This window comes from Pteropus alecto, unplaced genomic scaffold, assembly GCF_000325575.1.
Source record: "Pteropus alecto unplaced genomic scaffold, ASM32557v1 scaffold40, whole genome shotgun sequence".
In the NCBI taxonomy this organism is placed as follows: Eukaryota; Metazoa; Chordata; class Mammalia; order Chiroptera; family Pteropodidae; genus Pteropus; species Pteropus alecto.
This window is the reverse complement of record NW_006431919.1, coordinates 5,016,526-5,028,534: the sequence shown is the minus strand read 5'-3', so window position 1 is coordinate 5,028,534 and position 12,009 is coordinate 5,016,526. Positions and strand designations below refer to the sequence as shown.

Sequence of the window (12,009 nt, the reverse complement as noted above, 5' to 3'; positions counted from 1 at the left end):
GTCAAACGAGGTTCTGTGGGTGGCACTCTGGTTACACATGTGCCTCCCCTCCTGGACTGTGGGACCTGGGGTAGTCATTTTCCTCCTTCCCAACATATGGTAGAATCATATTTTCCTTTGCGTTTATGCATAACCATGTAATTTACTGTAGCCAATGAAATTTTTTTTTTTTTAGGTAAGGCAACCCTTAGTTGACCTCACAGATTGCAAGGAACTTGTCAGCTTACAATCCCTTATTTTTAAATTTTTTAAAAAGTTTTTATGCCTACAGCACCTGGTCTTCCTAGGTGGTCTCCCATCCAAGTACTAACCAGGCCCGACCCTGCTTAGCTTCCGGGATCAGACGGGATCGGGCTTGTTCTGGGTAGCATGGCCTTAGACTGAAGTGTTAATGGTACAAACTTTATGAGCTAGTGATGTCTTCACTTTGCCTGTGATCTTAGAAATGCATGTCACGGTGGAGGGTCCACCAGCCACTGTCCCCGAGTGGCTGGGTTAACAGAAACTCCTGCCCACTGGCATGGAACACGTGGCTTGAGTGCCTCCAGCACCCCACCTGAAGCACCACGTGTGACCCTAGAGACAAAAGGGCTAGGGGGTTTTTCTTGCCGCTCATTGGGCAAGTCTCTTCTCTCTCAGCCTCAGTTTCCACCGTGTACAATGGTTTAATAGTAATGCTTTCCTTCCAGTTATCTGTGACATGTAAAGTGTTCAACACAGAGCCTGGCACATGCTAAGTGCTCAATAACGGTAGTTATTATTTTTAATTTTGATGCTTCTCTGCCTTGGATAAATGTTGTTTGTAAGAACAAATGAATGTGAACTGTGATGTAAACTGGAAGCTGGGATGAGGTATCTGGGGACACATGAAGAACCAAAAAAGCAAACGTGGCTCTTTATTCCCGTGTCCCCAGCCAACAGTGGATGGAGATCAGCTTCCATCTGCTGAGTCCCCACTGTGTGGTTGGTTCTGTGCAAGACACTCCCCACGCCAGCACAGCTTATTTAATCCTTGCTTACCCCTGTGAGGGAGGGGCTCTTATTCACCCCCATTTTACAGATGAGGAAACTGAGGCTCAGGAAGTCAAGGATCTTTCCCAAGGATTCACTGCAAGAAGAGGCAGAGCCAGGTATGAAGCCTGGGATATGAACCCCTCGTGACACCCCCTCCCCTTTCCTAAGGGAAGAAGACGGATGGTGAGACAGCGGGGAGCCCCGGTCCCCCATTCCAGTACAGTGCTCTTTCTCCTCTGCAGCCTTCTCTCTGCTTACCCAAAAGGTGTGAAAAGTGGGATTGCAAACACACACACGCACACGCGCGCACACACACACACACAGAAAAAGAGAAAGCCAAGGAGACCCCCTAGTGGCTGCAGAGCCGCCCTCCCGCCCAGCACCGGCAGCAGCCCTCCCCATGCCAGCACAGACTCCTTGTCACCACCGTGATTGGTAGACTAAACAGCTGGAGCGGAGCCGGCCTCCTCGCTCCCTCTCACCAGGGCGGCCTGGGGCTTTCAAAGACCAGCCTCAGCTGCTATCTTCCCCATCAGCCCCAGCAGCATTTAGCCACTTTCTTCAAACACCCGGCCAGGGCATGATGGTTAACGTCAAATCTGGCAGCAAGTCATAACCTATAGGGCTGGGACATTTATCATGGCCCAGGGCCCCTGGGGACTTCAAAGGGGCCTGAGGGGCGGAGGGTGGCGGGCGGAAGGTGGGGGTACTTTTCCTCCACTCAGAGCCTCAGATCCCTCAGAGCTGCTGGAAAGAATAAGGGGTACCTGGTTGGCCAGCCCAAATGATAATAATGATAATAATACATATTGATGACTAACAATAACTATCGAGTATTGAGGGATTACTACCTCCAGCGCACTTCACGTGTTTTATCTCATTTCATGCCCATAGCCACCCTGTGAAGTATTTATTATTTTTTTCCTTTTTTAGAGAGCAGGAAATGGGGCACAGAGGGGTTAAGCCACTTGCCTAAAGTCACACAGCTATTAATAAAAATAGCAATAGCAACAACAATATCTGTCATTTATAGAGTGGTTACTACGTGTCAGTGCTGTGTGTGTTATTTCCTCCTCTAAATTCTCTCTGAGATAAGCATTATTATTCTCCTTTTAGAGATGAGAAAGTAGTCTGAGAGATGTTAGGTGGCTTTCCCAAAGTGACATGACAGAGACCTGCTCCAAATCTGTTCCCGACCACTGCTCAGTAGCTCAGTACAACCTCAAGGGGGCAGGGACTGGGGTCCTGAGGGGAAGCCTGCCCTCCTCATCCTTGTCACAGTCTCCGTCAGCCAACAGTCAGGAAGCCAGAGAGCAGTCCTGGGTGTCCTGCTGTCAGATGAAGTCCTGACCAGGATCCTTGGAGTGTTCTGGGACCTTCCCACAAATACTGTGGACACCCACACAGCCCGGCCATCCGGTACCATTGAGAGAGCAGAGATGAATGAATGTCTGAAGCAAGAAGCAAAAATGGTCCTTGCTTGCAAGGATTAAACCCTCTCCAGAAAGCTGCGCGTGGCAAGTGTTCCATGAGAGAATGCTCCAGAAGGCTTCCTGGAAGAGGTGATATGTGGGCTGATGACATGGGAATAAGGTATATATAGAAGGAGCGGGGCCAGTGTATTAGGATTCTCCAGAGAAACAGAACTAGTAGGAGATACATATATATGATATATATACACATACATGTATACATACATCCATGTAAAAATGAGAGAGAGAAACTGAGATTTTAAGGAATTGGCTCATGTGATTGTGGGCTGGCAAATCAGAAATCTGTAAGGTAGGCCGTCAGGATAGAAATGCAGGTAGGAATTGATGTTGTAACCTCGAGTCCAAAGGCTGAAAACTCAAGCAGAACTTCTCTGTTGCAGTGTGGAGGCCGAACTCCTTATTTGGGAGACATCAGTCTTTCCTCTTAAGGCCTTCAAATGATTGGATGAGGCCCACCCATCCTATGGAGGGTATTCTGCTTTATTTAAAGTCTACCGATTTAAATGTTAATCACATCTAAAAAATATTTTCACAGCAACATCTAGGCTGGTGTTTGACCAAACAGCTGGACACCCACAGACTAGCAAGTTAACACAGAACTAGCCATCACAAAGGGCAAACACTAGGATTGCACTTACATGCGGCACCTAGAATAGTCAAATTCACAGAGACAGAAAGCAGAAAGATGGTCATCAGCGGCTGAGGGGAGAGAGGAATGGGTGGTTGTTTAATAAGTATAGAATTTCAGTTTAGCAGGATGAAGAAGTTTTGGTGATAGATGGTGGTGATAGTCACACAACATGGTGAATGTGCTTAATGACAATGAAAGGATAAAATGGTAAATTTTATGTTATGTATACTTTACCACAGTATCCATAACCTAACAGTGGACAGGTGCTACAGGCAGTGAGGGCCTGAACAGGAGAGAGTGATGGGGAGGCCAGGCCCTTTGTGAATGAAGCTCATTCATTCCGTTTCTCACTCACCAGATATTTTATGTTAAGCCTGCCCATGCTGGGACCGTGCTAGGGCTGAGAGACAGCGGGGACCGACAAAGCAACCACCACTGCTCTATGCTGGATATGGTACCAAGCCCTTTAGATTCTTTGTCTTGCTTTGGGAAGCCTATCAACGGCCCCATTTTACAGATGAGGGAGCGGAGGCTCAGAAAGGTGCTGTGATTTACTCAAGGTCACACCATAACCCAGTGGCAGAGTGAGGAATAAAATCCAGATCTGCCCAATGACCAAGTCATTTGTGGGGGGGGCACTGGCTGGAAATGACACATAAAACCTTCTTTGCCCTAAGAAGTTTGGCGGTGAAATAAAGGAGACAGAGGAAGTGGTAGCCTGAAGGAGAAAAGGAACCGGGGAGGGGCTTCTTTTAAAAAATAGCGAAAACTTGAGCATGTTTGTGGACCACGAGGGAAGAAACCGTAGAGGAAGAGGGAGAAGAGACAGGGTTGGCGGCATAGGGAGTATAGTTCAAAGGAAGATGGTGGCACCTAGAGAAGTCCTGAGGAGAGGTAGGGGCAGCGGTGGCCCCTCAGGGCCGGGGCCTCTACTCAGCCCCGGGCCCCAGTGCAGAGTGTGGGGGCAGGATGGGTAAGTTGAGGAGCAGGGGGCCCAGGGATGGGATGCAGGAGGCACGGGGGAGGAGCATGTGCTCTAGAATCAGCAATATAGGCCCAGAGTTTAAGCTGCATCTCTTGCTGTTTAGCTGGATAGCCTTGGGCAAGCCATTGAAGTGCTCCAGACCTCGGTTTTATCTCCCATTCAATGGGGATAATGATAGGTCAGAGGCTACTGCAAGTATTAGTTAAGATACTGCAGGGAAAGTGCCTGCCCAACTGGGTGGCAGGTCAATAGGAGAGAAGAAACAGGATGTACAGGAAGCTGAGAGAGCCTGGCTAAACTGCTGAGAACATTCCAGGCACTCAGATTGTCATCTTTCTCCATTTTGGCTGCCCAGAGCCATGTGGGGCTGAGCAGGCTTAACCAGGACCGGGGTCTGGCAGAAAAAGTGTTCCTGTTGGTTACACTTGGAGCCAATTCAGTCCCCCTTGAACCCACCCGCCTTGGCCCTTCCTGGGGTGGATATGGGGTAAGGGGAACTGAGGCTTCAAGAAATCATATCTCATGGGCCATACGGTTGGCACTTGATAGATACCTGAGGTGGAATGAACAAAACATTTTGCTCTGCTGTTAAGTAGCTGCGTGACTTTGGGCAAGTCTCTTAGCTTTTCTGAGCCTCAGTTTCCTCATTCATTACAGTGGGGATTATAACTCTAACCCCAAACTCTCTGCAGTGGAAATTTTAGAAAGAGAGTGAGAGGCCCATGGGAAGAATTTCACTTGCTATTTTTTACCCTTCCGCATCAAGTTGAAATTTTGAAATACTTTGTGATCTACGAAGATATTTCTATTGTGGAAAAATAATTCTCAACTATCTCTCCTGCCTATTTCAAATGAGTGCAAATGGGATAATGGATGAAAAAGTCCTTTGAGACGTGTAAACTATAAAACAAATGAGAGAAAATATCAGCATTATCATCTGTAGAACACGTTTTCAACTTTCACTAAGATATTTCAGAGAGTTTCAAGATGAGACTTCACCCTTCCTTCTTAGCTGTTTATTCTATCCTTTAACTCATTCAACAAATGCTGACCGAAGGCCTGCTCTGTGCCAGGCCCTGTACTAGGTGCTGGAGATAGAAGAGTGAGCAAAGCAAAGAAAGCCTCTGCCACCACTGAGCTTACATTTGATGGGAGAGAACAAACGAATATCTAGTATGCCAGGGAGTGATAAACACTATTAAAAATATAGGAGAGCACAGAGGCAAAGAGGAATCTATTTTAGATTGGGTGGTCAGGGAAGGCTTCTCTGAGGAAGTGACATTTAACCAGAGCCTTAAATAAAATGAGAGAGCTAAGCCAAGGGAATATCTTGGAGAATAATCTAGGCAGAGAGAATCTCGAAAGCAAAGGCCCTGAAGTGGGAACTCACTAGGCAGACACCGTGCATGCACTTGACCTTCAGCCACACTCTCATCCATCCATCCATCTCCCCATCCATCTCATCTATCCATTCATTCTACTTATGTGTCCATCTATCCACCCACCGACTCACCTGTGCATCAATTCTATTCACCTGTCCATCCATCTATCTATTCATCCATCTAATATGTACCGAGGATCTGTCATCATTCAGTCATGTGGAGGCATGGGGAGACTTCATGAAGAATTAGACAGACACCATCTCTACTGACATGGAGAGACGGGTGCAAATGGTTAGTGTATGGGTTGGCAGTTGGTACTGAGTCCTCCATCACCCATCAGGTATTTTTGCTAAGAAAACTCTCTTAGTGTTTTTCTGCTTTCACGGTTTTAGGAAATCTGGCTCAGGTTTCACAGCTTAGGTCTTAGCCATCTTCTCCATGAGGAGGTTTCTGGTCCTTCTTCTTAGAATTCACTACCCCTTCTACTTTGAACCTTCATTCTGCACTATAATGCTCCTACCTCTTTGCAGTTCCTTGTGTAGATTTAAGTCTCCACCACTGGCTCATAAATTCCTTGAGATCAGGGTGAAAAATAAACAACTAACTAAATAAATAACAACCATAATAATATGCTACCATTTATAGAATACTTAACTACACACTTGGCATGTGCTAAGCACATTTTTAATATATTATCTTATTTATTACTCCGAATACACAGAAAAAGACCTGCCCTCCTACGGGGGAGGTGCTATTATTACCCTCAATTGATAGATGAGGAAACTGAGGCACAGAGAATCAAAAAGACCTGTCCATGTCACAAGCTAGGAAGTGGTAGAGCTGGGACCTAAATCCTGGCCTAACTAACTACAAAGCCCATCCCCTAAGTGGCCCAGCACTTCCTGCCTTAGTCATTCCCTACCTTGAACCCCCGTCTCGATGAGGGCACTGCGTGAACAGAAGGAGGAATGGTTAAGTTCAAATCAGATGCCTGATTTGAATCATACCTTGACTACTAGGATTCAAGTTTTGTGACCTTGGCCAAGGTCAAGTCAATTAACCTCTCCGTGTGTCAGCGGGCTCGTCTATAAAAGAGGTAATCATAGTACCTGTCTCTCAGGTTTATGGTGGAGGAAAATGACGATTCATGTCAAAAAAAAGGCAGACTGGTACATGGCACATGGTAAACAATCCATAAAAGTTAACTATTCATTTTATTTCAGAAAGACTGCAACCTCAATTCCTTCACAGTTTGGCTTCTTTATTCCTTTGCGATTTGCAGATCACATTTTATTATTCTTACTTTATATTATTTGATAGAGACTGTCCTTACAAGTGCCAGAAACTTTGCCTTTGGAACTTTTAAGCTGTGCCAAGAGCCTGCAAGAAGAGGAGCGGATGTGAACACAGATAGACGTAGAGTGACTCACCCCACTGAGGGCCAAGAGCCGTGGGTCCCTGTCTTCAGCTCTCACTGGGCAGGGCAGCTGGGCTGCGTGGGCCCAGGCGGCACTAGTCTGCCCCTCCCCATGGGTTTCAGGCGGCAGTTATCTGCCCCTCCCCAGGGGTCCGAGTCAGTCGGGCCTTCAGACCTTCCAGGCCTCCCTGTAAATCACCCTGGGTGATTTATACGGAGACGCCCAGTCCGCTAATCCAGTAAACAGGACAAGTGGGGTCCAGTCAGATTTATGGGCTGCCAGAGGGTCTTTCACTGTGGGAGATGCGCATACAGTGACCCTTCTCCTGACCACGGGCCTGATGGGCAGGGTCAGGTCACCTGGGTCCCAGGACCCACTCTGCTCCTTCAGTAGCTGGTCGTGATGCTGGGTTGGACCCTTTTCCTCTCCTGACTCCAGGCACCACCGGCCTAGATGTCCACTGGGTAGCTGGCAAGCAGTCAACAGGTAAGGAAGCAAAAGGAATTGTAATCTGAGCCCTGCAGTCCCATAGTGGACATAGGCCCTGGAACGCAGTGATGGGGCCCACAGGGGCCAGAGCCAGGCTGCCCTGCGTTCGAATCCTGGCTCAGACATTTCCTGTGTGGTTCTCTGAGCCTTAGTTCCCCAGGTGTAAAATGGCAATAATATTAGTACATGTCTCACAGAGTTATAATTATACAACGAGAATGCATATAAAGTCCTCACACAGCATCTGGCACCTAGTAAGGGTCCATAAAGTATTAGCTAATCATAATTATTATCTCGTGGATAAGTGCATGGGGATTATCAGAGATTCTCACACAGAGGGGCCTGCCTGAGCATGTGTGCTACAGCTTTACTGTGGTCATGGGGAACTGGAGGGGACCTTGTGTCCCTTGATGGGCAGAGGATAGGCAACCATGAGGGCTCAGCCAAAATTACACATGAAAGACTAAATGTCCACTTAACAGTATGGATGGAGCTTGAAAGTAGAGTGAAAAGAGATAACGATCTCTTTTCAGTAACGATCACATAACTTCAAAATACACACACACACATACAGAGTCAGGACAATGCCTATAAAAATCTCAACAGTATACTTTGCAGAAATAGAAAAGCCCATCTTAAAATTCATATAGAATTTCTAAGGTCCTCAAATAGCAAACACGATCTTGAAAAAGAAGAACAAAATTGGAGGTCTCAGACTTCACGATTTCAAAACACACTACAAAGCCGTAGTAATCAAAACAGTTGTGGTACTGGCATAAAGACATACGCATACATCAGTGAAATAGAACAGAGATCCCAGAAACAAATCCTCACATATATGATTTTCACCAAAGGCACCAAGATCATTCAATGGGAAAAGGAGAATCTTTTCAACAAATGGTGCTGGGAAAACTGGACGTCCACACATGAAAGAACGAAGTTGGGCCTTTACCTTATACCATGTTTAAGAATTAACTCCAAATGGATCAAAGACTTAAACTTAAGAGCTAAAACTACAAAACTCTTAGAAGAACGTATAGGGAAAAATCTTATGGCAATGATTTCTTAAATATGACACCAAAAGCATAGGCTACACACAAACACAAAAAGTCAGATTTCATCAAAATTAAAATCTTTTGTGCATCAAAGTAAACTATCAAGAGAGTGAAAAGAAAATCCACAGGATGGGAGAAAATATATCTGATGAAGGATTACCATCCAGAGTACATATATAAAGGTCTCCTGCAACAAAACAACAAAAAATTAAGCCCAATTAAAAAATAGGCAAAGGACTTGCATAGACATTTCTCCAAATACGATATTCGAATGGCTAGCAGGCACATGGAAACATGCTCAGTGTCATTAGTCATTGGGGAAATGCAAATCAAAACCATAACAAGATACCACTGCACATCCAGTAGAACAGCTATTATTTAAAAAACCAAACCAAACCAGGAAACTAACATGTGTTGGCAAGGTTGTAAAGACATCGGAACCCTTGTGCATTGCTGGTAGAAATTTAAAACGGCGCAGCTGCTCGGGAAAACTGCTGGCGGTTCTTCAAAAAGTTAAACATAGAATTACAATATCGTATGATTCTACTTGCATGAGCTATCTAGAATAAGGAAATTCATAGATACATAAAGTAGGATAGTGGTTATCAGGGACATGGGAGGGGGAGTTATTGCTTATGAGTACAGAATTTTTTAGGGGGTGATGAAAAAGTTTTAAAGATGAATAGTAGTGATGGTTATATAACATCATGAACGTTTACAATGGTAAACTATATTATGTATATCTTATCATAATAAACACACATAAGTCTATGGCCATGCCACCCTGAACGTGCCTGATCTCGTCTGATCTTGAAAGTTAAGCAGGGTCGGGCCGGTTAGTACTTGGAAGGGAGACTACCTAGGAAGATGGGGTGCTGTTTGTGCTTAAAAACAAACAAACAAACAAACAAACAACAAACAAACAAAAAACCAACGATGTGCACTCCGTAAAAAAGGGGTACATCGAACCAATAGAAGACTTGCCTTTGGGTATGCAAGGTGTGTGTGTGTTTGGAATGGGAGTCAGTAATGAGGATAAGAGGAAAGAGAAAATAGACGTGTAAAATTTGGGCAGCAGCTGCTACAAATTTGAAGTCTAAGAAACAAACACGCAAGCTCATTCTGAGGGACAGAACAGTGACTAATGAAGGGGTAAAAGACCAGGCCACAAAATGGGCATAGAAATGTCCACTTTACTGGTCTTCTTCATTTATATTAGAAATTTTCATAGTAAAAATTAAAACAGGAAATGGCCAGAGGAGTTCATAGATGGCAGGGAAGCCAGATGACCTTGGGTCAGAGGCTGATGTACACCTACTCACTGATTCTCTCAGTGTATTTAGACAGAGTATTTAGACTTTGATCCAGAGTTACCATGTCAGGAAAACGAGTCTAGTAATTCCATATACCGGGTGTAGCATGTTTTGTTTTACATGTACCTTCTCTGCCTCCTCCATAGGCTGTGACCAGGAAGCCACTCAGGAAAGTCTGTGGTGAATGGTAAGGTACCGGGTCAATAAAAAGTTTAGATATTTGAAAGGGTAGAGGGCCCTGTGAGCTACACCTGTCCTGGTGGGCTTCATGGAGGTGGTGGTAACAAGGCACAAAATGGCTTTGAGGATACAAATGAAGTGGATAGGTAAAGAGGAGGAGAAGGAAGAACAGGAGCAAAATATTTGGCAGCTGGAATAAAAATGACAGATGTGGGCAAAGGAAGGGCAGAGCCAGGAGGAAGGAAGGTGAGAAGGGAGGCAGAGGAGGAGGGAAGAAAAGTAAGTGGCTCATGGGAAGGGCGTAGTCCACAGGACACTGCCAACCAGGCCCATTTACTCATTCATTGATTCATTCGCTTGTTCATTCATTCAACTGTATTGAATCCTGACTACATGCCAGACTCTGTGCTGGGGACTAGGGACGCAGCCGTAAACAAGACAGCCAGGGTTTCTGTCCTCATGGGAGATAGACATTACAAATGCAATAAAATAAAATCATCTCTGATGGTTACCAATGCTGGGAAGAAAGAGACAGGGTTTGGGGGAGATTAGCTGTTTGCAGGAGGCCAGGAGAGACCTTTAGGGAAGTTGATGTTTATGAAGAGGCCTAAGGGATGGGAGGAGTCTGCCTCGTAAAAAGCAAAGGGACAACCCTTCAGGCAGAAGGCACAGCTCCAAGCCCCCACTGGTGCAGCACTTCAGAGATGAAGAAAGTGGTTGCTATGGAAACTCCAGGACAGTGGCATCAGGTGCCTCCACCCAAATCTCACATCCCTTTTCTTTGTTTGAACTTCACTCCCAGAAAGGCCCTCAGGGATCATGCAGTCCATAAACACAAACGGGGGGAAAATGAGTCCTACAAGGGGCTTTCCTAAGGGTACAGCTATGCATGGGGAAACCCAGTTCTCCCAAGCCCAGCTGGATTCTTTCCTTCTTTCTTCTTTGAAATGGGGATTTTTCTCACCTGGACATGGCCTTGAGAGAACTGGGTGGGTAGGAGGAGGCACAAATGCGATGTCTCTGTCTTCCCTTAGGCCTTGGGGGATGTGCCATCGGAGTCCAGACATGGCACTGGAGCCAGTGGGCTCAGGTTTTGGGGACAACTTGGCCCATTTTTGCTAGATAAAAACCCAAGATGCACACACTTCCTGGGAGCTCATTTGAACCATAACAATATGGGGGAATTTTGTCTTTTCTAGAAATTTCTACTTTGGGCCTAAAATGACTTTGGTTTTGAGAGTTGGGTGGGAATGGCCAGGAGAGCTGTTCGCACATAATTTAAATGCCCCCTTGTGCATTGCTGGTAGAAATTTAAAACGGCGCAGCTCCTTGGGAGAGGTTATCTGCCTTTGACTTGACAGGAGAGCTGTTCGCACATAATTTAAATGCCCCCTGGGGGAGCGGGGGAAACAGCAGCCTTGAGACATTCTGGAGGACGAAGCAGGTAGATGTTTCAGGAAGGCAGATGTCAGCCCAGAGCCAGAAAGCGCTGACTCCCCCCTGTGTCTGTGGCGGAGGCCCACCATCAGGAGTATGCAAGAGGCTGAATGATGTCGGTCAGGGAGATGCCTGGGTGAGAATTTCTGAGTTATTTTCCAACTTAGAGTCAATGACTATACAGGTTTAAGATTTAGGATCAACCATAAGAATAACAACAAAACTAACAAATTTTAGTTGAATTCATAACTGCATAGATGATCCTTCAACTTCCATCTTCTATATTGTGAGTTGCTTGGCTGGCCCCGCAAAGCCATATCATTCGGCACCCAGATGTGGGGGAGAGCCTCCTAAAACATTACAGTCTTAGATTTGCTGCGGGGAAGGAGCATTGGCTGCAGTGACAGCCTCAAGCATTTTTTTCCTGCCATCATATGTTTCATCAAATATTTGCTGAGTGCTCACTACATTCTGAGCCAAGCTACGGGCACTTAATTCTTACAACAGCCCTGTGAGCAGGTTCTATTAGTGACTCTGACTCTAAGAAACTCAATTTTATGTTTCTTTGCTGCTCCTTAATTTTCTCCTGCGACTGGAGGAGATTTTCATTGG

General features: G+C 45.7%; 1 pseudogene; it reads right to left on the bottom strand.

Annotated features, from left to right (window-relative positions):
• Nucleotides 1-262: 262 nt before the first annotated feature.
• On the bottom strand, nt 263-381 carry LOC112475369 (annotated as a pseudogene).
• Between the last annotated feature and the right edge of the window lie 11,628 nt (nt 382-12,009).